At 34.9% G+C, this 26,872-nt stretch overlaps 1 protein-coding gene across 1 annotated transcript in view; it reads right to left on the bottom strand.

The window, feature by feature from the left end:
- The window catches only part of LOC149422431 (uncharacterized), a 45,884-nt gene extending 19,287 nt beyond the window's left edge, over positions 1-26,597 (bottom strand). Inside the window, exon 1 of the mRNA XM_089633798.1 lies at positions 26,150-26,597. The gene's annotated coding sequence lies outside the window, so the exon portion shown is untranslated. The remainder of the gene's footprint in view (positions 1-26,149) is intronic.
- Between the last annotated feature and the right edge of the window lie 275 nt (positions 26,598-26,872).

Here is a 26,872-nt window from a genome sequence, read left to right as displayed (position 1 = left end):
ATCCAGCTATATTATTCTAATATTTAAAAAAGGTGACGAGACTGAAATTTCAAACTTCAAAAACTATGTCAAACTATCCAAATATGCATACAATCTGTATTACCCAAAATCTTCGAATCTTTAGTTTTGGAAGAAATATATCCCACACTAACAAAGTTAATAAATGACAAACAACATGGCTTCATTAGAGGTAGATCAACTACAACAAATTTACTACTGTTTCAAAACTATATATTGGAGTCTTTTTCTAAAAATAAACAAGTTGACTGTATATATACAGATTTTTCGAAAGCCTTTGATAAAGTGTCTCACAAAGTACTGATCCAAAAACTTGCTATAGGAATCAGAGCAAATATGTTAAGCTGGTTAAGTAGCTACATATCTGGTAGAACTTTACTTGTTAAAATAAAATATTTTTTATCTAAACCATTTTTGGCCACTAGTGGCGTACCACGAGGTAGTCATCTTGACCCAATTTTATTTATTGTTTTTATAAATGACATAGTCAACTGCTTTAAAAATGTCAATGTACTGCTATTCGCCGACGATATTAAATTATATAAAGAAATAACCTCCTTAAACGACTGTCAAGTTCTTCAATATAGACATGCTAAATAACTGGTGTTCACAAAACAATTTATATTTAAATGTAGAAAAATGCAAAATTTTGACCTTTTCCAGAAAAAAAACATCACAATTTTTTGGCTATTCAATAAATAAAACAAATTTAGAAAGAGTAAAGGAAATGCGAGATCTTGGCATAATAAGGGATGAGAAACTAGACTTTACGGCCCACATTCAACAAATTGTGAATAAGGGTATGAAAACATTAGGTTTTATATTAAGAACTATTAAAAACTTTGAATCTTTACAAATCATAAAACTATTGTACATATCCCTTGTTAGAAGCCTGATAGAACATAACTCCATTGTTTGGTCGCCCTTCTATAATGTACATATTCATAATGTTGAAAGAATTCAAAGAAAATTTCTACGCTTCGTCAATTTTAAACTTAACATCCCTTTAGAACACATAAATTACCAGTCATTATTGAATCTTTTAAATATTCCTACATTAGAAAACAGATGAAAAATAAACGACCTAACCTTTTTGTTAAAATTATTGAACTCTAAATTCGATTGTTGTGAACTCCTGCATTTAATAAATCTACACATACCTACACGAACAACTAGGCAAATATCAACATTTTACATACATACATCTCATTCCAACTATAGTTTTCACTCTCCAATACAACGTTTACACAGTCTTGGTAACAAATACTTAAATAATATAAATGTATTTGACAATAATTTGAACTTGGCCAACTTTAAACGGAGTGTGTGCGAACTATTTTTACCTAATTTGTAAACTATTGTTATACTTTCTTATTATCATTATGGTTGATTTTGTGGATTTTGGCAGATTTTCTATTTTTCGTCTCACTTATTTGAACTCTATCCATACCTATATTTTTAAAATTCTTATATTTTATGTAACATATTTTGTCAACTCTGATATTTTTTATGTAACCTGTATTTTGTTAACACTGATTTTTTTTTAAATTTTTTATATGTAATCTGTATACTTAACTAAAAAATAAAGATGTACATTATTATAGGTAAAAGCCCTATGGGCGTTTAAATAAATAAAATTAAAAAAAATAAAATACGCGCATTTCTGAAGAGATCTTTGAATGTGAATTTTGTAGAAAATTAAATACGTAGGTAAGTGAAATTCTGAATGGGTCTCTCTTCTGTTTATTGTGTGTCGAAAGATAAATGACTAAAATCAAATTATTGAATAATATGAAAATGACGAAAATTAAATTTACGAAAATCTAAGAAGAATTTGTAAACGACAGATAATTCGAATGCAAAGAACGTTTTTCTCTTTTGCTAGTAAATTTGGGAAACTGACATTTTTTTTCTCATCAAATGTGTTTGACCAACTGTCTTCAGGTTTATTTTTTGTATTTGTATTATGTTTTTAATTTATGTAATCATTGCCTATCAATTATGTTTTCTTATTTTGTAAATATTTTATATTTTTCTTGAAATGTAATAATAATTGCAGAAGTACCTATATTCTCATGTAAGATGGCAGACTGGGATTGTACCACCCACTCAATCCTGTTAAAAAGGCTGAAGTCCGGAAAGTCCGAAGGCCGAAGTCTTGAAAAATGTCGCTTGCTTTTAATTCCGTCAATCCGCGTGTTCACGTCACTTGAAAAAAGTATCTTCACGTCACTTGAAAAAAGTGAGTCAGGGTTTAAAAATATTATTTTAAATTACATCACGTAGCACAGTAACCTGATTTCGATTCCCTAGTCCATTAACGTCTGGCGATATTGTAATGGAAAAGCTCTCTAAATTTAGATAACTGGCTAATCAGAGAATAGATGAACTACTTCAAAAGATAATTTAATCAAGGCGCAAACAATGCAAATTATTACAAAGACCTTTATACACACAGCGACTTGCATGCATATTGCACAATCAGTTTCTGCAAAAATTATTGTACACTGTGCGGCGTCCATGTGAAAGCGGCTTGCATGCGCAAACGTCGATTTTTTTAACGCCTTAAGGATCTTTGTGATGTATTGTTAACTTAAAAAGCATTCTCAAAAATAAGTCTGGAGAACTTCAACGGACTGTGAAAGGAATACAGTGAAATCTGTAATACAACGCCCTTCTCCAATGGATATACCCGAGCATACCTGCACGTAGGTTCGTAGTGTACGAACACAAAGAACGCTTGTTTCGGCTTTCAGATTAGCCGGCGAGTAAGCGGCGACTGGCGCAGGCGCGCCGACAAGAATGTTTGTATCTAAACGTGTGAGAACGCACATCGTGAAGGCAGGTTCAGATTTGTGTCCGCGCGCTGGCGGGCCGAGAAGCTTTACCGGAATGAATTCTTAATTCCTACTCGCCGGTGCGGCCGGTTAGTGAAGCTTGTTTTGGAAGCTAGTGTCAAAACATAAGTCCTTTCAAAATGAGCGACTTACTAATTGCTGCTGTTAACAAATCGCCGATCTAGGATAAAATAAACAGTTTACATAGCAACAGGAATGTTGTCGACAAGTGCTGGAAAGAAATCAGTAAGGATATGAATGAAAACGTTACGAACAAAAGTACGAACTGAGAAAATTTTATGATAACCTCAAATGTCACGACTGAATTAAGGTATATTTAGAAAATCTTTCTTCGTCCGCCTTAAGCTCACTAAACAAGTGATGATATTCATCATGACTTTTTCTACTACTATTAATTGGATGAATACCAATTGTTTTATTACTTAATTTCAAGAAAAAAAGTATAAAATCTTCTTCCTACGAGCTTGACATTTTGTTAAAACTGACAGCTGCTATCAGGCTACCGCGCAAATGGCGCGGATTTTACCAGCGTTCTATGTGTCCACAACTCGGCGGATATCTTCTCCGGCGGACTCAGGCACTGAGTGCTGGTAATCTGAAAGCCGAAACACGCGTTCTTTGTGTTCGTACACGTATACCGACACACGTTGCCGACATTTGTTTAAACTCGTCTGTGACGTCCGTCACGGCGTCGGTCGAAGTCCTTATCACTCACGTCGTCGAAACATTAAACGTGGTTGAGCAATTAATAAAAATAATATGATAGTCTCCAACATGTCTCGAACATGTGGTCAACGAATGCCCGCTCCATTCATTCCCCGGCGGGATTGATGAGGTCCACATGGCGACGCCTGAGGCCCTAAAATGGCTCGCAGATCTAGATGTCCCCCTCTGACCCCCCACCATACGAAAGAAGAAGAAGAAGAATAGTCTCCAACGTGCAAAATGGGTACCCAAAACCATTTGAAATGTAAAATGGAAATGGGTGAAAACTTTTCCATTTGAAAATGCAAAATGCAAAATGGTTTTTAGAAAACCATTTCAAATGCAAAATGCAAAATACCTATTTTCAAAATGCATTGAAAATGCAAAATGGTTTCTCAAGTTAAACAATTAAAATAATTATAGATTTTTTAAACAATTTTGTCATTTAATAATGGACTTCAATGTAGAACAAACATATTACATGATGGTAAATCCAAAAACACCACGACTACAGATTATGAAACCACAAAAAATTTGCGCGGGACTAATGTTACCAACGTAAAAACATAGAAACTGCTATCTAACATTTAATATTACAGCTTCATGGCTCCATGTTCAGTATTTTTTGTAATGGTATCACTCAATTGCCAGGGCTCCTACCAGGGAGCAACGTGACAAATGTAAATTATCTCTCATAGCGAGGTTGAGGACCGACTGATATTTGGGGCTTATGAAAAAAAAATGAGTGGAGATAGTAGGAAGAATGTTGCAAAAAAGCATTTAAAATGGAAAATGCATTGAGAAAAGCATTTAAAATGCAAAATGCAAAATGGTTTTTAGAAAAGCATTTAAAATGCAAAATGGAAAATACCCATTTTGCATTTCCATTTGAAATGGATTTATTTGAAATAAAGCACATCTCTGATAGTCTCATCTCCACTTTTGTCAGATATTTTGTAACAATGCGTGGGCATTAAAATCTTTACACACCTCCCTGCAATCAATGCTAATAATAAGACCAATGCTAGGAACAAAACAGTATAAAAAAAATCACAGCTACTCGATAACGTTACAATATACAGGGAGGCCGGGGGTAAAATGTACTAACTTCGGGAGGTAATTCTACATGATGGCAGGAGTAAAAAATGCAAACAACTTTTCGCGATATTCCAACTTTTGTCGCATACAAAAAGACATACCTACTCAAACTTACCCGGTAAATTCGATGTGAGCTTGCCGAGAACGAGGTGAAAACGATGTGATCTTCCCGTATCTATTGAAACCGCATGTAAACAATAACATTAGGCCGAGAGTTTGATGTTTACAATTAAGCTACAATATAGTATGTGTAAACCAAATTCAAAAAGAGAACTTTACTAAAATTAACAAAATGTAGTTACACTTTGAACGATAAAATTATTTAACTCTTAGGATGGGTTGTTCCAGAGAATTTTAACAATACATCAAATTTCAACGTTCATTTTTGGGTTCTGTGAAAGTCCTTTTCAAGTTCTATTAGTATATCATGATAGGCAACAAATAACAAAAAATATGAAAAAATAACATGAAAAAATCTTTCACTGAACTTTAAAATTAACTTTGAAATTTGAAGAATTGTTCAAATTCTCTTAAACCACCCGTGACCAATTTAACGAATTTTCAAAATGTCCACATTTCATGTTTATTTACATTATGTAGCCCGTAAACCTAATGAATGTCTGCCCATTCTTCGTGGGTAAGTCAGGCATTGTCACCGTAATTAACAATAGGTACAAATAAACACAATGTTAAAAGTAAGTCTTTGGAGAAAACACGTACTAAATAAAAATGTTCTTTTAGGTAAGTCTTAATCAATGCACACTAAGATAAAAAAACACACACACTGCAATAACAAGTTATGATTAAAACAATCCAGTTTTTCAATGTAAACACTAAATACATTAAATTATCAGATCCTATTCCAAATAGTAAAAGTTATTGACACGATGCGCTCAAATAAATAGACTGACGGAATGGCAGCGTTTGGGCGCGGGCCGGTATATTTAGCAACACCGCAAAATAATAATGCCAGCCCAATTTTACGTTTTTACCTGAAAAGTACTCCTAAATCAAGTAGATTCACTTCCTGAAGTTAGTGCCCTTAACCACGGACACCCTGTATAGACGCGCTGTAGACATCTCAAATTAGCAAGCAAAAATTTCGTAATATTGTATTGTTTTCGATTTCGTAGTTTTAGTACCTACTAAACTGTCACGCGTCGTGTAAGGTTGTGTGCTACTTCTAAGTAGATCTCAGTGTGATGAGAAAGTGTTTTAATTACTCGGCAAACACTAGTATTACATATTCAATTCTAATCCTGAAGTATTTTGGTAGAATGCAGTACAAGAACCTGAGAGGCGATTTTTTTTCTTTATAAGGACAAGGAATTGTCCTTAACCTTATAATTAAGGACTTTTGCTATCATCCGAGAGAACTGGAAAAACTCGTTTATTATAAGATTATGGACAATTTCTTATCTATAAATCAAACCGAAATCGCTCATAGTTAACGAAAAAGACGCCATTTGTAAGGATTAGGACAATTCCTTATCCTCAAGTAGAACTGGAATCTCCCCTCGGTTTAATTGATATAAAATTTGAACATCGACCGAAATTGAACCATCGACGAAACATCTTAAAATCGAAGATGCGATTAAGTATTTTCCAGTTGCAACAACAAGTGTTTGTAATGGAGAGGGGTTTCTTTGATTTGGATGTCAATGGGTGTCTTCAAGACAGCGAACGAGTGAAAGACACAAGCAGATCTATAAATGAAATAATATAATGGCTTCAGCATGACGTGCCATCTTGCATCGAACGGTGCACTTTATAAAGCGGTCCGGTCACACGTACGATATGAGATATTTACAGAAATTGGGTTATTGACCAGACAAGAAGTAGGGTATGGGTACCTACAGTATGGAATGCGCTAGATATTGGTTTAGCTGACTACAAATTAAGAGGAAGCCACAAGCCAAAAATGTGCACATTCTTAGTGTGCCTTATATCGCCACTAATGAACGTATTAAGAATAGAAATCGCTTCGCAAACGGAGTCTAGAAATGCTCAATTTCAAATGCAATGGTGGTTTTTATTTGTTCTGTGAATAATTTCATAAGAAAGAAAAATGTTGATAAAAGAAAACTGTCACAGATAATCTTTGTTATATTATCGAATTAATCTACTTTGCCATAAGTTTCTTATATACGTTCATACTCTCTAATGAAAAATATTTTCTTTTGTAGTTTTTGCTTGAATTTTTTATAAAGAAATTAACAATATTATTTTAATTATACTCAAGGCAAACGATAGGAAAAGCTTCAATTTATTTAAAGCATATTTTTGGATTCATAATACAAACCGATTCGTAGTAAAGATTAATCGAAAATAGTGATGTAGCATGCTTCGCCTTACGGCAGTCCGCAAATGCTGGAATTAGTTGCGGCGACAGTTGCGTTGCAAAAGTTGCGGTAGGTGCGCACACGAGCGACGCGACACCAAGGAGACTTTTTCGAATTTTTATGAATTTTGGAATAGTTAACTGTCGTCACATAACAACTGAAGTCACTCGTCTGGGAGCGGCCTTATCTTTATGTCCAAGACTGATTCTAAATAGTTTAACCAGGAAATTTCTTGTTAAAGATAAATAAACCAGTGATTTCTGTGAACAGTAGATCTCGCGTCCAAAAAATGTGTTTCTAATTTTCACATATTTAATAAATCAAAACCAAAATTTCCTTTGAAATCATTTTAATTGTAAGTATGTACTTAAATACCCACCTACTTCATCACATAACACATATTTATTAAAAAAAACATTTAAGGTATTATACAATTTGTTCAAAGAAAAGTCACTGTCACTATCTCAATGACAACTCTTTTTAAAAATATTTTAAATCAGGTAGGTACAATAATATGGAGAAAAAACACGAATAAGAAAGTCCAAATAAACACGAATTTCACATTTGATAAAAAAAGTGGGTGTGTCAAGCCTACGCAAGACAGAAGTGAAACTTCTAGTATTCCTCTCTCTCTATTTTCAAATTTAATTTATTCCTCTCTCTCTATTTTCAAATTAACCGTATGAACCACAATCAATTACGTATTTCACTCGTATTACACTCACGACGCAGTATACTAACCAAGCAGCTGATGCTTGGCGTGGCGCAGTTCGCTGGTGTCTGAGAGAGAGGAAAGAAGAGAAGAGAGAGAACGTTCGTGAGCGGCTCCCCCACCTCAACAAGCGCATATGGTGAGAGAGGGACAGTGAACGGTGAGCGGTGGTGGGGGTACCCGCATTTTCGTGTCGATCCTGACTCGGTTTTACTCCGTCCCCGAAAATCCATTACGCGCCTAAAGAAGTTTCACTTCAAAAATGTTTTGCTGAACCATATTTATTGAAAAATTTTCGCAGCATCTAATGGAAACTTTTAATTGAAGAAACTAAGCGTGGTATTCTCTCTTTCTAACACTGTTCGTGTATCTCACCGTAATAAACATTAAGAGACTTTTATCAGGCTGGGAGAAATATCTCCCGGAAAACTGTAGGGGTTAAATTGAAATGTTTGAAATATGCAGTGAAAAATATGATCTATTTTGCACTGGTATCCTGAGAAAGCTATTCCCAGCGAGAGCTTTGTAGGGACGTCATCAAAGTTTATCTTCTTCCTTCTCAGGCGTCTCGTTTGAAAACAAAAAAAGACAGAAGATACTAGATCGATGCTGTTACGTATGATGTCTTGCTAGGACTAGTATATCCTCACTACGTCACCGACTGCTAAGTATCGAATAAGTTAACACATTCTTTGCGGGAAACGAGAAAACTCGTCATACGCCTTTTTATAGTAAGACGCGGGAGACGAGTTTACTCGTTTTGTTGCGCAAAGCAGTAAGGAGCGGGAAACTTGTAAATAAGGGGTTCTCCAGTGCTGAGCCCGTAGCAGGTACGGGCGATACAAAGTTCGCGGGATGCGCTGCCCGTACAAGGTACGGGCATCTTATAACTTAGAGAAATGATAATAAAAAAACGTTAGCACAAACGGATTGTGTATATAATACCCTCAGCATGTAGGATAACTTCAGTATACATCTATATGTTGCGCGGGTCGGTCGCTATTGTTTTTTTTCTACCGTAGTACCGTTGTGGCGAGTTTACACGCGACTTTTTCTATACGTTTCACACAACTACAACGAATTATATGTGTGTGCGGTAATTGTGATTGTTATTGACTTTATCCAAAGTGTCTCCTTGTTTATAAGTATTTTTTATTAGACTTTTCGTTATTATTTTTTGTGTGTTCGGACTTTTGAATCAAAATATTGTGTTTTAGACTACAAGTAATTTATATTGAATTCATTTACTATAAAGTGTTTTTATTATTATTTTTGTGTTGGACTTTTGATATTTTTTTTGTGTTATACATATTATCTTGAAATATGGATCAGCCATCAACATCCAAAAGAGCTAGGCGAGATGACGACTTTAGCGACACCGATAGTGATTTTGACGATTCGGGAAGCGACTTAGAGATCTTCCCCGAATCGGATGAAGATGACTTGGAAGACATGGATAACGATGAATCGGATGAAGATGACATTATCCAGCCAGTACCGGCAGCATCACCACTGCCTCCAAACCAACCATCAATGTCCGAACCAAGACAGTGGTCAAATTCACCCAAACCATCACATCACATCCCATTTACCCGTGTATCTGGCATAAATTTTATGGAAGCTGGAAGAGAACCGATCAACTTTTTCAATGCCATCGCCAACGATGACTTGTGTGAGATGGTCATCAAACAAACAAACGATTAGGCGGTAGAGGTGTTATCAACGTCGAAAGGTGATAAAAGCCGAATCACAAGGTGGAGGGACCTAACAATCGAGGAATTCAGGAAGTTTTTAGGGCTTATTTTCCACATGGGAACTATTAGGATGAATCGCCTAAACGACTATTGGAAGAAAAATCATTTATTCAACCTGCCGACATTTTCTCAATACATGGCTCGAGATAGGTTTCTACTTATCCTTAGAGTGCTTCACTTCAATAGTAATGAGGAAGAATCAACAAGTTTAGGAGAAATTCAGCCACTCATCGATTTTTTCAATGATAGGATGGAGATTATATATACTCCTAGTAAAAATCTTTCCATCGATGAATCGCTAGTGCTCTGGAGAGGGAGACTATTGATCCGTCAATACATGAAAGGGAAAAAAGCGAAATATGGCATAAAACTGTATATGTTGGGTCAGTCAAATGGATTGGCCCTAAAAATAATTGTTTATGGTGGTGCAGCAGACATCGAACTCGGTGGTAAAGACCACACCAACAAAGTGGTGAAGAAATTGATGGAAGGAAAGACTGGAGTCGGGCACAGTTTATACATGGACAATTTCTATAACAGCGTTCCATTGACGGAGCATTTATTAGAAAACAAAACATTTGTTACCGGGACCCTCAGATCAAACCGGAAGGACACACCGAAGGAAGTTACTGAAAAAAAATTAAAAACCGGAGAGTCTACCAGCGTGTATACAAATAAAGGGATATGCGTCACAAAATGGAAGGATCGACGTGAAATTGTGACGATATCTTCCGAATTCGATGGGCAATTGACGAAAACTACCAATCGTCGAGGAAAGGAGGTTTGTAAGCCAAAAATGATTATTGAATACAACAAACACATGAGCGGCGTAGATTTTCACGACCAAATGCTTGCCTACTACCCATGTCGTCGAAAAACTTTGAGGTGGTATAAGAAACTGGGAATTCACATTTTCCAATCAATGCTAATAAATGCTTACTATCTGTACAATGCACAAAGTGAGCGTAAAAAAAGTCTATATGATTTTAGACTGGAAGTAATCGATAATTTACTTGGTCCTCTTTCTGCCATTCCTCGTCCACTAGTGTCAAATATAAGACATTTGCCAGCCCTATGCGAAAGAAACGACAAAGGAAAAGTAAAAAAAGGCAATGCAAATATTGCTGGGAAAAAAAATAAAAAAACGGAACGATTCTAATTACTGCTGCAAGGAATGTCCACAGATGCCTGGATTTTGTATCCCTGCTTTAGGAATTACCATGATGAAAATAATCTATAAAAACCCCATTGTTTCATTTCAAACCGATAATTACTTGTCCACTGCTTTAGGAATAACCACGATTAAAATAATCTATAAAAACCCTATTGTTTCATTTCAAACCGATAATTACCTGTTCACTGCTTCAGGAATTACCATGATGAAAATAATCTATAAAAACCCCATTGTTTCATTTCAAACCGATAATTACTTGTCCACTGCTTTAGGAATAACCACGATTAAAATAATCTATAAAAACCCTATTGTTTTATTTCAAACCGATAATTACCTGTTCACTGCTTCAGGAATTACCATGATGAAAATAATCTAGAAAAACCCCATTGTTTCATTTCAAACCGATAATTACCTGTTCACGATGGTTTTGCCTGCACTTTCTCTTTTTATAACAATACTGTTATAACAATACTATATAATTACCCTTTTTAGGCGGTCAAAATCAATTTGTTATAACTATACTATATATGACAAACTGCATGAACGTGGTGAAACCAAAGATTATTAAGAGGGTAGTCTGGCGTTCTGTTTTCTCTGTTTACCCCCGTAGTAGTAGTAAAAAAATCAATCTTGAGTTTAGGTACTAATAATTTATAAAAATATAATTTCTTGATGAGTAAATAGTACAGTAAATGTCTCGTGTAAACTCACCATTACGCAATGACGCCTACTATTGTCCTGCCAATTACATAACAACTGGAGAGTATGTAGCACTGTCAGGCAGTGGAATTGGTAGGTGTGAACCCCAATAATAAACCAAACATGCAAAAGTCCCAATTTTTTCCGGATTAGGGAAGTAGTCCTGTTATGAAAATTTCGTATTTTATCAGCACAGTTGGTTTACGCCATATTAAAATAACGCAGTGAAAGTGTTAATGGGTGCGGGGTCATGTGTTTTCTATTGTCGGTGGTACCCGATCTATCTACCTGTCAATACAATGAGTTTGAAACACAACAAAAAAATTAAAATCGCTGTCGTGTAAGCTCACGCATTCGTGGTAGCCTGGGTGTCACTGACATAAACAGTAAGCTAGAGGAACGACAGTTAAGATGGTATGGGCACATAAGACGGAGACCACCAGACCACACAGTGAAGCAGGCAATGTCTATAGAGCTTCAAAGACAGTCATCCAGAGGTAGACCAAAGAACTCCTGGATGACCCAATGCTCCAAAATCCTACAAAGAAACGGCCTAGATGAAAGCGACACTCAGAACCGAAGAAGCTATAACCTGAGAACGAGAAGAGCCGACCCCAACAGCCTACCTAGGCAATGAGTTGGGATAGTGCTAGGAAGAAGAAGCTGTCGTGTATGTTCCGCTCACAAACTACGCAGTGAAACGCGGTACATGTGCAAGTTTTGCAATGTGCCCCTGCATAAAGGAAAGTGTTTCGAACGCTATCACACATTGAAGCACTATCAGGTTATAGTTTTTTTTTATATGTATTGAAAATTTCTAAATAATCTTTTAATTTTTGTATGAATAAATTTTGATATGTTATTTCGATTGTGAAATACTGTTTTTTATATGATTCCCAAGAAAGTAGAAAGTTTTTGTTCATAAAAAAAGGAATTAGACATACGTTGTTAAGTAAATAAATAGAGACATCTTTTTAACGTAAAACACTGAAAGTTTCATCGAAAAATATCAAATAGAACATAAGATATGAATATTTTGCGGAAAGTCTAATTTTGGCGCTAAAATTTAAAAAACACACGCGCTTCGCACCCAATTTGGCGGTAAAATGTTCGACCATATAGTGTTAAGTGAGTAGATTCGTTATTCTGCACCGATTCATAGATACCAGACCTATTATTTTTTTGTGCTGACATTTATGCATGTATTATTCAATTTATTATTTATTAAAGGGAATTCTGCCAAAACGAAATTTTCAGGAATGTCCACCGAAACACAATGTCTAGGAGCTGAGACAATGATTGTTATTTATAATTGCGAGCTTTCAGTGGCTTTCTAATGAAACATGTTGTTTCGTGGTGAGCTTGCTAATAAAATATCTATGAACACTTCGTTTATAATATTTCGTTGTTATTAATTATCATTATTTTGTATGTATACTTTTTAAGATCAATAGAGTAAAATGTTTTCGAACACTGATAAAGCTTTTTTAAACACATCTACATGAATTTCACTTTGTTTTCGGTAATTAAATAATGCAAATCAACATCCGATAGAGGTGAATCTCGTCAGAGGAACTCGTTGTTGCAATGCATTGTATCAAAATGGCACTACAAAAATAAACCGAATAGGCATTTCTCTGAAATCGGATGAAATTACAGCAGTTAATACACGAAATAAATGTCGGCCTATCCGATCGGCATTTGGCGAAGTTGGTAGAGTTATTGACTCCAGTCCCTGGGAAGGAAGGTATAGTAAAAGGAACTCTGTTTTTTACGGCTTGATTAGTTTAGTATCTACGATAAATAGAGTGAAGTATTTTCGATCACAGAAAGCTTTCTTTATTTTGTAATATCAATAGAGTGAAGTGTTTTAGAACATTGAGAAAGCTTTATCTATTCCCCCAGATCAATAGAGTCAAGTATTTTCGACCACAGAAAGCTTACTTTATTTTTGTAATATCAATAGAGTGAAGTGTTAAGTATTTGTTCATTGTTTTTATTATGAACTTCGGTCAATACATTGTAGAAGTGTTTTGTAAGATCAATAGAGTGAAGTGTTTTCGAACATTGAGAAAGCTTTCTTTTTTCCTTCAGATCAATACAGTCAAGTATTTTCGACCACAGAAAGTTTACTTTATTCAAGTAAGTGAATATATTAATATAGTGAAGTGTTAAGTGTTAGTTGTTATTATTATGAACTTCAGCCAGTACTTCGTAAGATCAATAGAGTGAAGTGTTTTCGACCATAGAAAGCTTACTTTATTCAAGTAAGTGAATATATCAATCTAGTGAAGTGTTAAGTTTTAGTTAAATTAATTTAGTTAAGTTTTAGTTTAATGTAATTTATTTCATTGATATTAATAGAATCATGGAGTCCTTCAAAACCCCATTTAGGCGGATGACAAGTGTATTTTTTGTCCTATTTGCCATTGCTTTATTCATTTCCTGTATACATAATATCCATCTTTATCATTCCTTTTTCATAATTCTATTCAATTGCTAGACAAGGAGTAGACTTAAGAGGAGGTCGGTAATTTGGTTTCCACAGTAGGTAAAGTACTTCCTCAGTTGGAAAGAGTTCAGAAATAATTTCTAAGATTTCTCTACTTGAGAGAGTATGGCTACTTACTACCCGTGGCTCTATCCTACCGATTTTTTATGGGTATGGTGTGGGTATTTTTTTATGGAATGAATTATTTACGGGTCAGAAGAAATCATTGCTAACGAACAAATAAATGAATACACCTTTAGGTAGGTTCCGGTTCACGTGCTTAAAATCGCTTACAAGAAATCCAACCGTGGAAATAGAGGTGACAAATCAGTATTTTAACATGTTAGAAAGAAACATCTACAACACATGTCATGTTTATATCAACCTCATGCGTATATAACAAAAAAAAACGGAATTTGGCTTGGTCTTTTGTTTTTTTATCATTCAAGACTCGTGCCAAGTTTGTGACGATAATTTCGTAGAACGCCCATTCAGAGGATAAAGCCAAATTTCAGCAGTAAGCGGACATAAGATATTGTATTAAGTATCTCTTTTTGATTTGACTATAGCCAGACGTAGAGATCTCACATTCCTAACATTCCACAACGATAATAAGCAGATATTATTTTCGAAGGTGAATAATCGTTGATTTCTTGACTAGACTGAGTCTGGCTGAGTGGGAGTGAGTTTTGTCACGGGAGTGGGTTGATAGTTGTTATCCAACCCGGATTGAAACATCATTTCGCTGCGTCTGTTTCGTTTGCTACGTTCAATCAGATTCACGTTCATACCGTCACACTTGAGGAAGTGATTATTAGTGAAAACTGTGCCGCAACAGACAGATAATAGAAATCTTGCTACATCTCTCAATAAATTATGACCAAATTGATCCCAACGCCTTTGTTTTCCATCTGCATTTAAAAATGGAACACAACCAAATTAATAAAGAAATATCCATAAAGCTCGACTTTAGAAGAATCGCTATGTCCTAATTTATTGGTTAGATTTTTTTGAATATCTTATTATTTTGTTTCTACAATCTTTGGTAGTTCGACTCAATGCTGAAGGTTTCGTTGCATATGGTACAAATAATTATCGTGATGAATAACTGGGCGTAGAAACATAGAGCCTGATTCAAGGTACAAAATTGGAAACAATTAGATAGAGAGGTACACATTCTGTGATCTGTGATATTCTGCAATTCGTATTGCAACTCGTAGTTTTTGTTTATTTCTGATAATTTCAAGCTATGCATTCGTTTATGCGAACACCATATTATATTATTATGTATTGATGTTTTATACAAACAGATCTGATAATAGGTACTCGTGGATACTAACTAAGGAGAAGCCAGATGCCCCCAAAATAGGTGTGTTATTAATTAAATTATTTTTTAATAAATTCTACACTATTTTTTTTAAATATATCAACATTGAAAGTTTCGTTGATTTTGAGGTTTTACGAAAAATTATTTTTAATAATACCAGGTATTATTAAAATATTAAAAAGTATTTTTGCACAAATAAATTATACATGACGGTAGAAGCAAAAAGATAAATGACGTTTTAAGGTAGTTTTTAGGTGGAAAAGTTGAATTTTTTACGATTTTTTTTGCTAGAAATGAGAAAGGTTTTGGGAACCCCTGATACCCTACAGTAGCTAATGAATCCATATTTAAATAATAAAACACAACACAGAGTCTGCTCCTTGTCAGAATTTTTACAGATATTATGAAGTGAAGTTTGTACATTTCTTTAGATTCCGACACAGCAGCTTACAATTATGATATTTTTAAAGTGATTTTTGACTATTTATTCTGTTTATTATTTTTACTATCCATAAAAAATCGATGTCCGGGGTTAGTAAAATAATAGAATTTTTCTTAAAATCGCTATGGTTTTAAAAACACGATAAACAGGTAAAGTCTTAGAATTTTTTCAAAATATAATGCAAGTGGCCTATTGAAGTCCGTGTAGTTATGTTGTAGCGTGAGTGGTTCATTTATGGTCGTAGCTCGGCGACAGTCGGGACGCTTCCAAGCCATTTTTCTATGTCTACTCTTTGTTTCTTTTATCTTAGACTCTATCATGTTGATATTAATTAATTGCAATATAATAATTATATTATTCGCATAGTAAAAATGTGAAAAATAAATACGTTACGAACAGTTTCAGTTCCGTCTTCCTTGATGTATTACGAAACACAACGGAAGTTGTTTCTGAAATAGATTTGACGGATGACTAGAAGTCTAGGAGTAAAAAAGAGTGATGGAAAGATCAAAGCTTCTGTTGGGAGATTAAAAGGGTTTTTCACGTGCAAACAAATACCTACATAGATGAATACTGAAATACTGTAAAGAAAAGAAAATATCCATTTTATGTAGTGACGAAATTGTAAATGTAGGTTACATGTATTTTATTTAAAATTAATGGACCCCGCAATACTTCGCTATTGCTTATGTCTTTCTTGGGCGTCCCCGACTTCTACCATTTAAACCACTCTCTAAATCCTGGCACTTATACGAACAAATTGTAGCGGCAGCTGCTAGTAGGTTATGGAAATTCAATACATGCAACGCGCATCACATTGGAACCTACGAGTAAGATGGCGAATGTACGCTGCATCTACCTATCTTGAATAATATCGAAGCCGACAACCTACTTACTCGCGATTTACCAGGAAGAAGAAAAAATTCTCAGCGATATCGGTCGACTACTTTTCGAGTCTTACGAGCACAAACATACGCAGACAGAATTATTATATATTACTAGCTGACGTGTAGCTGGCGTTGCTCTGCGACTTATAAATGGTTATCTCATAAGGTTTAGCCCACGTTAGTAACGTAAACGCCCTAAAATATTTTTTTTACGACTTGATTAAAAAACACGACTTTTCTCTACTTTCAATAGATAAAATGTGCACGTATTATAGTTAAAAAAAAAACCTTCCGGAAGACATTCTCTAAATGACAGTAAAAATTCTACCAAAATCTTTTTCGTAGTTTAGAAGAACTGAGCGCACAAACATATAACGGATAGAGACATGGTTTTATACTTTTTATCATAGAGAAGATATATTATGTACCTATGGTTGTTTGATGTTTTACAAATACCTATAACATTTTCCTTACAACAGATATGATTTAATATTATCCTATGTGTTCATCGTTACACAACTGGTCCAATATCTGTTATGTTAGATATATATGACTTAGGTCAATAAAATCTTAAGGCGATGCACTACGTAGTAATGCAAAATCATGCGTTTTTGGTTTGAAGATTTGGTCGCCTAGAAATATTTCAGATGTTAAATAAATACCGCGAGTATAATAGATCGTGGCCTTTGAAATAATCGAGTATTTTTTACAGAAGTCTTTTTATAAGCCCAGAAAAAATAATTTATAAGGCCTACGAAAACTGCTTTAAAGTTCAAAATTTCTTATTTACGAACCTATTTTCGGTTATGGTTTTATTGTATAATGTGGCAAATTAAGTTATTTATGAAATGATCGGAAATTTTTTGAATATTTTTGCCCGAACATCCACAAAATAAAATAAAAGGCACTTTTTGGCCATGTTTTTTTTCTTGCCTAAATCAAAACAGCTGGATGGTGTTAAGCGGGAATTTAAGCCTTATCGCCATCTACGTAAGGAGTGTTATTGATGGTGGCTCGATTCAAAATATTACACAACGTAGTGCATCGCCTTAAAATGAATGTCGAAAGTCCCTTTAAGCCAAGGAACATCTTTAAAATATAAATTATTAACAAACCAATTGTTGTACACCACGGGATATTACAATTGCAGAGATTAAGCTGAAAGTCGGTATTCCAGCCTTTCAAAAGTTAGTAAACCTGAATAATAACGACAGCTAACCAATGACACCTGTCAAACATTTTATCAAAAGAAAAACACATTTTAAATAAGGAATAATAAACGGTAGAATTTTCCCTATAAAATCTCTAACGTAAATTTGCAATCGATGAAGTCATGTAAAAACAATATTCGGCGCGCGTCGCGCGACGCACCTACGGTCGACTTTGCCCTAGCAGGAATAGAAAATCAATCTTACCGTGGTTTATTTTTAATTATTTCTGATGAACATATTAATAAAATCTAAATTTTTTTAGAGGGATCCCTCGGAAAGTTTTCAATTCATCGTCTAGAAAAATAAAATCTGGTGCTTACCGTTAATTTTATGGTTGAAAACTGTTTTATAAATTTTTCAAACCGTTTTAGATAAAATATTTCAATGGCAAGGTCCTGTTTTTATTAATCTTAAATATAAATAACTTACATCCGTAGGGAGCTCTCTATAAACATTTGAGATTTTTGTAATACGTTCATCAGAAATAATTAAAATAAACCATGCGGAAATAATAATTCTTGATAATATTAATAATTAATAAATAATGTTAATAATTAATAATAACTCTTAATGTTTAATTATCTGTAAGTTAGTTAGTAATAAATATGCATAAAATATTTAATAGTAGGTAAGGTAATCCGTGTGAAGAACCTACGGTGTGAGTAAGGAATGCGTACCAGGTCGGAATTGTGTAGCATTCAATCCTATCTGCCTACCCATGTGAGCCAATCACTTTATAAAGGTTAAGTATTTAGCTAAACTATGTTATTTCAAATGGCACAATGACGTAGCCGGCTTCTGGCTAAACCAATAAAACGCCGTGCCGGTCGACCCACGCCATTTTTCAACATATCTGAAACCACAACGCGAGGAATATTATCAAATAATTGATTTACCGGGAGCGCAAGAAAGAACGAGTAGTAAATATTCCATGATAAGTTATACTTATGAAATCTCTAAGCGATAAGTAAGGAACTCCAGTCAACCACCTTCTAATTTCGATAAGAGTATTTTTTTTTAAATTTTATCTTTTCAATGTCCGCCAAAACAATCGAAATCTGGCCATGTACACGTTTCGTCACACGTACCTCAGAAGATCATTCCCAAACGGGTCGGTTTCAAATCAACAAATTTAATCCCAATTTTTTTTCGTGAATACCGTACAAGATTCCCAATTGCTCCCCATCGCCTGGAACTAGGGAATGCAATCCCGGTATACCGGGATCCCGAAATACCGAGATCCCGCAGACATTTAGCGGGATTAATCTCGGTCGAAAATTTTGCGGGATCCCGCTGGACTGGCGGGATTACAGAGAATTACCTTCAATTCACTAACAATGCGCTAATGACTATTATGCCAACCAGCGTGGAAGCTGAACGAGCTTTTTCAGCCGCTGGCTACCTTGTGTCCAATATCAGAAGCCGTTTATCAGATGACACAATTAATACTTTAACTTTTTTTCGAAGCTATTTCCAAAATAATGTTTAATTAAACTTATGATTCTCATTGTACAAGAATATTGTTTATCGTGTGAACGTTATTATTTAAATTTAAGTTTCAGTTCAGTTTCAGTGCCGGCAATCCGGGCGTTTATTTTATTTTCATTTGTGTACCTACATAGATTTCTTTTACCCACCTCACTAGACAAAGTCTGTTCCGAGGCGGGTATGTTATGTAAATTTATGTATTATCTTATTCTTTGCCAATTTATGACTTAAACTTTACCTATGTCTAACTAAAGGTATACCTATTAATAAATCATTTAAAATGTCACAGAGAACTTGTTTTATTATAGATATAAATTTAAAAGTCTAAAAACAAGGTTGGTAGATCGAGGTATCAGGTCTTTATTATACGATTGATTAGATATCTAAGTCCACTCTGCTGGATCCCGCAAATACCTGGATCCAGCGGGACTAAGATTGTTCAGTCCCGCAAATACCTGGATTGACATTTTCTTGCGGGATTGCATTCCCTACCTGGAGCCAATGATACTATGGCATCCTTAATGACCCTAACTGGGATACTTTGTGAGGATGAAGGTAGTGGGGAGAAGAAGGAGATGGGGAAGAGGAAGGTAGGGAAGTACCTACTTATTCAGATCTGGTCACCAAACACGGCTAGAGTCGTTTTAAGCAACGTTTCAATTCTGAATAGTGGTCATATACCAGAGTGATACTGAGTGAATACTTTGGATCGTATGCTGAGAGTATACCAATCACAGGGCGTTTAAATCTCTTATGCTCTAATTTTTAATGTACAGGGTTTTCCAATAAGAGTTGTTATTTTGATATTCAATCGTAAAAGATCAATGGTTTCGTTGCTTGTGTGGCACGTAGCGCCATCTTGTTGAAAGTAAACGTTGTCCAGATCAATACCATCCAATTCCGGCCATAAAAAATCATTAATCATCTTTCGATAGTGCAATCCATTCACAGTAACTGTTGCTCCAGCCTTATTTTCGAAAAAGTAAGGTCCAATGACTCCGCCGGACCATAAACCGCACCAAACAGTCACACGTTGAGGATAGAGAGGCTTTTCAACAATAACTCTTGGGTTTCTGAGCCCCAGATGCGACAATTTTGACGAAGCCACCGAGGTGGAAATGGGCCTCATCACTCAAGATGATTTGCATTTGATTCACTCGAGTGAATTTTAATAATTTCAATGCGTTGTTGAAGCGTGTATCGTTCCATTTTTATTAATGGCGTAGTTTCTACTTGTAAAATGTCAAAAAATAACAGCTTTGAAAGTAACATTTACCGAAATAGCGGGCTATTCAAAATAACACCTCTTATTGGAAAACCCTGTATAATAATTTTCATTGGAGTTCCTCATTACTGTGTTTAAATGTGTCAACATTTTAGAGCCAGCCACAACAGATTTTACTGCAGTACTTACACATAAAAGGTTGGCAGACTTCCCTGAACTATGTGTTGTAAGTTATTCATCGTAGTTAGATAAAGTTTCTGTAACGTGGGCTTTCGGGGAGGTTCTGATTCTGATCTGGGCAAGCAAATTTAAAAATGACAGGAGGAAAGACGTAATTTTTTAGTGAGGACCAATTTCCCGTATTCTATAAAAATTCAATAATCTTTGTCCTTCTCGTAGTGCATCTTGCGACAAATTATTTGACTACAAAACATTAATACTAGTAATTTCATCAATCCGCATTCACAACGCTGCACTACTACTAACATAATTCTGACACATACACACAACATGTGATTATGTCTTTATCTTTAGCAGCACTATGCAATTAATCAAGAATAAGAAAACTCTATAAATAAGGTATGGTATCTACTTGCTTGAAGAAAGCGTTTTTCGTTGGGGCTGTTATAGCCAATAGTAGGAAAGAGGTGATTCAATACTTTATTCTTTGATTCAATACATTTGGATCGACCGCCTCTGATATGAATGATTGTTTGTTAAAATAATTAATTAATGCTGGTAGGTATACTAAGGATAAAACCAGGGGCGGGGAACCTACAGTCCGCGATGGTTTTTGGTGCTTCCCGCGAGCACTTTCGGTGACAACAAAACATAGTATAAAAAATACTTTCCGAACGCGAGAACGGTTTTCTTCCACAGCGTTTCAGATACATTATTACAAAACCTAGATAAAGGTATAGCATAGGTGGTCGATGGATTCGCTGCGACGTATTCTAATTCCACTTGTTTTCGATTGAATTAATGAGTTCCTGTCAGAGTAACAGTGGTCCCCATGCATTCTTACATCGTCTAGCTAATTTTTAAAAATATCTTGATTTTCGGCCAAGATTCGCGGAATTCGCATTCTTCCTTGCGGGTCTTGTTGTGACGGTGGGTCTATCAACCAGGTACACGACAAAACCAATACAGCTCTTGTATTTATTTATTTCTAAATTAACTGCACTACAAATGTTCAAAGCAAATTAGACTGGCTTCTTGCGTTAAGTGTGTGTCATAAATGAACATCTGTTGACTAATAAATAATGCATTAATAACAATTTAGTAGGTTATTTATTTATTCTAAAAACATACCCTCTTAAATATTTGTTCAGCTATCATAAATTACTGTTATTGAAATTAAGTTCAGGGCCGGCCCTGCATCAAACAGCGCCTGGCGATAGTAAAAACCTAAAAAATTAGGTGCTAGGTTGTCGGAATTAGTAATTAATTCAGTACCACCATGAAATAAAAATAAGTAAAAACTCCAGCCGCAGTGCGTGTTTGTGCGGGGTGTGGCGTTTACAGCTATTCCAAAATCGCAGTGCGTGCGCCCATTTAGGTATTATCAGCGCTTTGGCTTCCTGGCGCATAGCGCCTTGGCAAGTCGCCGCGGAGCGGAGTGATCCAATCGTGCACGCGCAGAGCCGGCCCTGTGCTTATAGTTGAAATTTATCATTATGTACTATTTAGATATACGCTTTAACTAATATAGGATTTTACGAATATCATCGGTTCTACACTGTATTCACAATTTTCTAATTGGTAATTTTCGATTTTCCTCTAAAATCATGAGAAAGGGATTTACTGAATGACCTTTATTTTATAATTTAATTACAAATTAATAAAGTAGCACATATCCGTACAACATATTTGCAATACCATAGGATTAACAAAAAAAAATCTGTTTGGTTTTGTATTCTCAAATCCAGTGTTTATTTCAACTATTTTTTTTATTCTGTAATAACTGTGTAATGAATATTTTAAAACAGACATGTCACTTTGCGATGCTATTTGGAAATGCTTTTAATGAAATTGAAGGGAACGGATGCACAGCCATTTTCATACAAACTTATATATGGATTGAAGGTCAAAATACTCAACCAAACAGAAAAGTAATAATTTTTAATTAATTTTTGATTTGGATAAGTGCTACATTATTAATTTGTAATTAAATTATAAAATAGTGGATATTCAGGGAATCATTTTTTTATTATTATTTTAGAGGCATCTTTAACAATTATTTCTGAGTTAACGATAATCGTTTTTACAAATAATTTTGCTCTGTACAAATATGACGAATTACAAATTATAAATAATAAATAAAAGTTATAATAAATTAATATTACATGCGACCCATTTACGTTGGAACACAAATTTGTCGTAAATTAATTTTAAAAATTACAGAAAAAGCGTTTTTTTTAAATTTATGTTTCATTATATTAAAGGGGCATGATATTTTTTCAATAATTACGATTGACTCACAAAAAAAATCAAAGTAGCCTCGAAAATTTTGCTGAAAAATGTTTAATTCTCTTGGCTTATACATCATAATTTATATTAAATAAAATAATAGCACAAAAAACAATTTTTCTGTTTGGTTGGGTATTTTGACCGCAAATCCAAATCTATGTTTTGTATGAGAATGGCCACCCAGCCGTTCCAGGGAATATTCTTCTTCTTTCGTTTGGCGGCGGATTAGAGTCAAACATCTACGATTGCGGTTATGGGCTACTAACATGATGACTTTTTATATACTAACATGACTTGTTTTATATAAAAAGTCATGTTAGTAGATGATTCTTTATATATAACCGTTGTTGTGCATGACGATATTCATATTTCAATTTTGATGTAGTTGTGTCACAAGCATAGAGCCATACAATACATAGAGGCGCTATTGCGTACTTATATCTCGCTGAAACGTGTTCTGCTAGAAATAATCGGTGCGCTCTGTGCACAGACTGGATTTTGTAGTTGGAGTTAGAGCGTTGGTAGCGTTGGAGGCCACATTTGACTAATTGGACGTACAAAAGTGAAACCCAACTTTTCGCTTCATGTTTCATCTAAGTATTAAACATCAGTGGTCTCGAGCTCACATAATAAAAACCTAAGTACCTACATATTTAAAAAAATAGATTTCATAGTAGAAAAATCTATACATGATAATTTTTTTAAGCAAAATGAAAATTCATGCAAAAACTTATCGTAAAAAAAGGTATAGGTGAAGATGAACACATTATTATTTACATTTATCAACACAAACTCCAAGTACTGGTTTTGTTTCTTTGAGTGAAAACTATTTATTACCAAAATTTGGGAATTTTTGTGTCACCTCTGACCTAACTAACTAGCCATCACGCTGTTTCCGTAGGGGTAGGCAGAGAGGACGGACCGCAAAACAACTCTATCTTGGCACACACTCCTTGCCTCATTCAAATTCATCGCATTCATACTCTTCTGTTATTCTTGATATGGCCCGACTCAAGTATCTGGTTTATTTGATCTACCGTGTCTTCCTCGGGCGTCCTCTACTTCTTCTACCATTCAAATTCACGTCAAATTACTTACATTCCTTTCTTCGTTCATTCACTGTATATGCCCAAACTATCTAAGCGTTCCGTTCCTAATCTTACTCATTGCCTTGCATTCTTTGCGAATGATATTTCTCACACAATAGTACATGGTTTTACCACACATACGCCTCAGGGATTCTCGTTTGTACAGCATTCAGTCTACTTTCTTCCTTTCTCTGCTGGCAGAGACTGAGAAAACAAAGAAGAGCTGACAAAACCTAAATAAAGTAAAAACCTTATTGGAACTGGTTCCATGACTTACTGCCATACATCATAGCAGATTTTCAGGAATGCGCGTTTGTTATTCAGTTAGTTTTAGTCCTAAAAATAGGGCTTAAAATACAGAAAGCTGCAAAATAAGGCTTTTCTATTCATTGAAATTAAATTGGTTTTATACAACGTTTACCTGCAATTAATTTAAACATTTTTTAATTATTCTCGGATCGCTCGAGACAACTGTTCCGATTTTTTTCAAAGTTAGACATCAGGATCAGATTCAGGATTCAGGATTACAAATAACCCGTCAATATTTGAAAAGCTCCTACTAAACAGATATGTTGCCCGTGCAATGATAGATGACTTCTTAGCTAACAGAGGAATTGAATTGGGCCTCATTTGCCAACACGTAAAAAAAATAATGCGACGGTTTTCTGACGGTTTGCATTTATCACAAATAATACCATTTGTAAACGATTGAAAAAACAATATATACGGACGCAATTGGAGCGGTCCGCTCCGAACGCCGAATTTTCAAGGCGCCAATACGCTGATAATACCTCTCCTAACACATCGCTCTTGAAAACACAAATCATTAAAATATTATTTATTATTATTTACCCAGTCGTCTATCGCTTTTGACAAGGGGCGCCAAAATTTTACTTGCGTCAAGCGCCGTTTTTCACGGTTTTCAAAGTACAAGTTTTCATTTCGTTTTCACGCTCGTATTACAACCGGGAAACTGGTGAGTCTATATCACATTTGGAGTTGATTTTGTAGTAGATATAACTTTTATGATTTGATCTTTCGTTTTAGAGTAAATAGCACCGAAAAGACTAACTAAAACGCATTTCACACATTTAAAAAAAATAGTTGATAGATAATATTTTGTTTCGCATGGCCTGATTGTAAATGTTGTGTAGTAAAAATTGGTAATCATATTAGTATAATTGTTTTGTAAAAAAAAAATTATTCTGTATTTAAAGGTACTTATACCGTAAAGAAGTAAGACAATCAACATTTCCTTTAAGTTTGATGGTAGTAGGAAATATCGTCGGCTTATTCGTAGTCAAATAGAAGATTCGTGAAAAGACACAAATAAAATATTCGATAAATGCACTAATTGCGAGCTATTGTAACTACTGGGTGTAAAAATCAAATGGTTTCAGTCACACGTGTGGACGACTGAAAGGATTCAGTTTTTCATATTTCTGGATCAACAAACCTTTGCTTTTGTTGCCCAATCACTAAAATATACTACCATGAAGGTAATACAGGACAATTGTTTACCCTCTGGATAGTTATTATACCCCCCGAATTGTCTGTCAATAACATTTAAAAAGGCACCCATTCGATTAACCGTCCTGTCTCCAATAACTATAAAATTTTATTGATTCCTATCGTGAGCATCATTTAGTAATTTACTCATTATGTTAGGGTTTTAATTAGGTTGCGTTAAGTTAGGTTAGATTATTCGTTGTGTCAAGAAATGTAGTTTTTTTAATGCTTATACTGGGTTTTAAATTTCGCCTTGGGGTTAATATCCTGTAGGTTGTTTACACTGTGTATTTTTAAGGTCCGCCTGCACACTCAATCTTACTTGCACAAACTCTAATTTGCACAAGTAAGAATAAACGAGTAATTTTCAGAATCATCGAGTAATTTTAACAATGAGTTAATGTCCGGGAAGGGAGACAATTATTTTCCTGATACCAACACCAAAATATTACACGATCGGATGAACGTCAATGCAAAGTTTCCTCTAGAATTAGTTTTGCGGGAAGAGCCAAACACACAGAACAACATGCATGAAAAGTGACAGCGGAGATAGGTAGTGTAGTTGCAATAGCTTCATAGCTTGATACTCGCGACTATCCTTGGCAAGCTTTTAAATAGATAGTTTTGAGTCATGTTATTGTTAGGTACTCACATAAGTGGCGATAGATGTTTGGCAACTACAACGTTTCGTAATCCAGTCTTTTTTGGTAGATATTATATTCTTTAACGCAGAATGCACTAGTTTCAGTCACCAACTCTGAACTTATTTATAAACACTAGATCAATGTTAATCTTTAATAAATCTAGGAACTATGGTAGTATAAAATGGACTTTCACACAAATAGATATATTCCTTCTATATTATCACTTTTACGAAGTCTATTTGATGTAAGTAAGTTAGACGCCATTAAATATTCACACTTGTGCTAGTCAATACGTTCAAAATTAAACATCTTTGAACAAAGAAAAATCTCGACTTATTGCATGTTGTAAACATATAAGTAGACAGATAGAGGTGTTGAATTTATCGAGCAATATTCCGACCGCCTATTGTAATCCAGGATAGACTGACCGACAGCGACGCTGCCCGGTGACTGGCCCGGGCGTCGCAAACGCGTCGTTTATTTCTGTAAAGCGTCGATCTGCAGTAACTATTCTTCGTCTTGAAAAACAGAAACGAGACTAGCGAGAGACCAGACGCAACCAGACGTTTTCGTTTCGGATCTGGCGATGGATGCGCCATTTTTTACAGTCGCCACGTTTGACCGATTGTGGGAAGCTGCTGGCATAGATTTAACCTGTTGGCTGTGGGACACATTAGAATAAAATCTTAATATTTTTTTGCTATTGTTTTCTGTTTGCCTGAATATATATA

Source organism: Hesperophylax consimilis, chromosome 7 (genome assembly GCF_061612785.1).
Source record: "Hesperophylax consimilis isolate HC1 chromosome 7, BYU_Hcon_1.0, whole genome shotgun sequence".
In the NCBI taxonomy this organism is placed as follows: domain Eukaryota; kingdom Metazoa; phylum Arthropoda; class Insecta; order Trichoptera; family Limnephilidae; genus Hesperophylax; species Hesperophylax consimilis.
The sequence above is the reverse complement of the archived record's forward strand: the minus strand, read 5'-3'. Positions and strand labels throughout refer to the sequence as shown.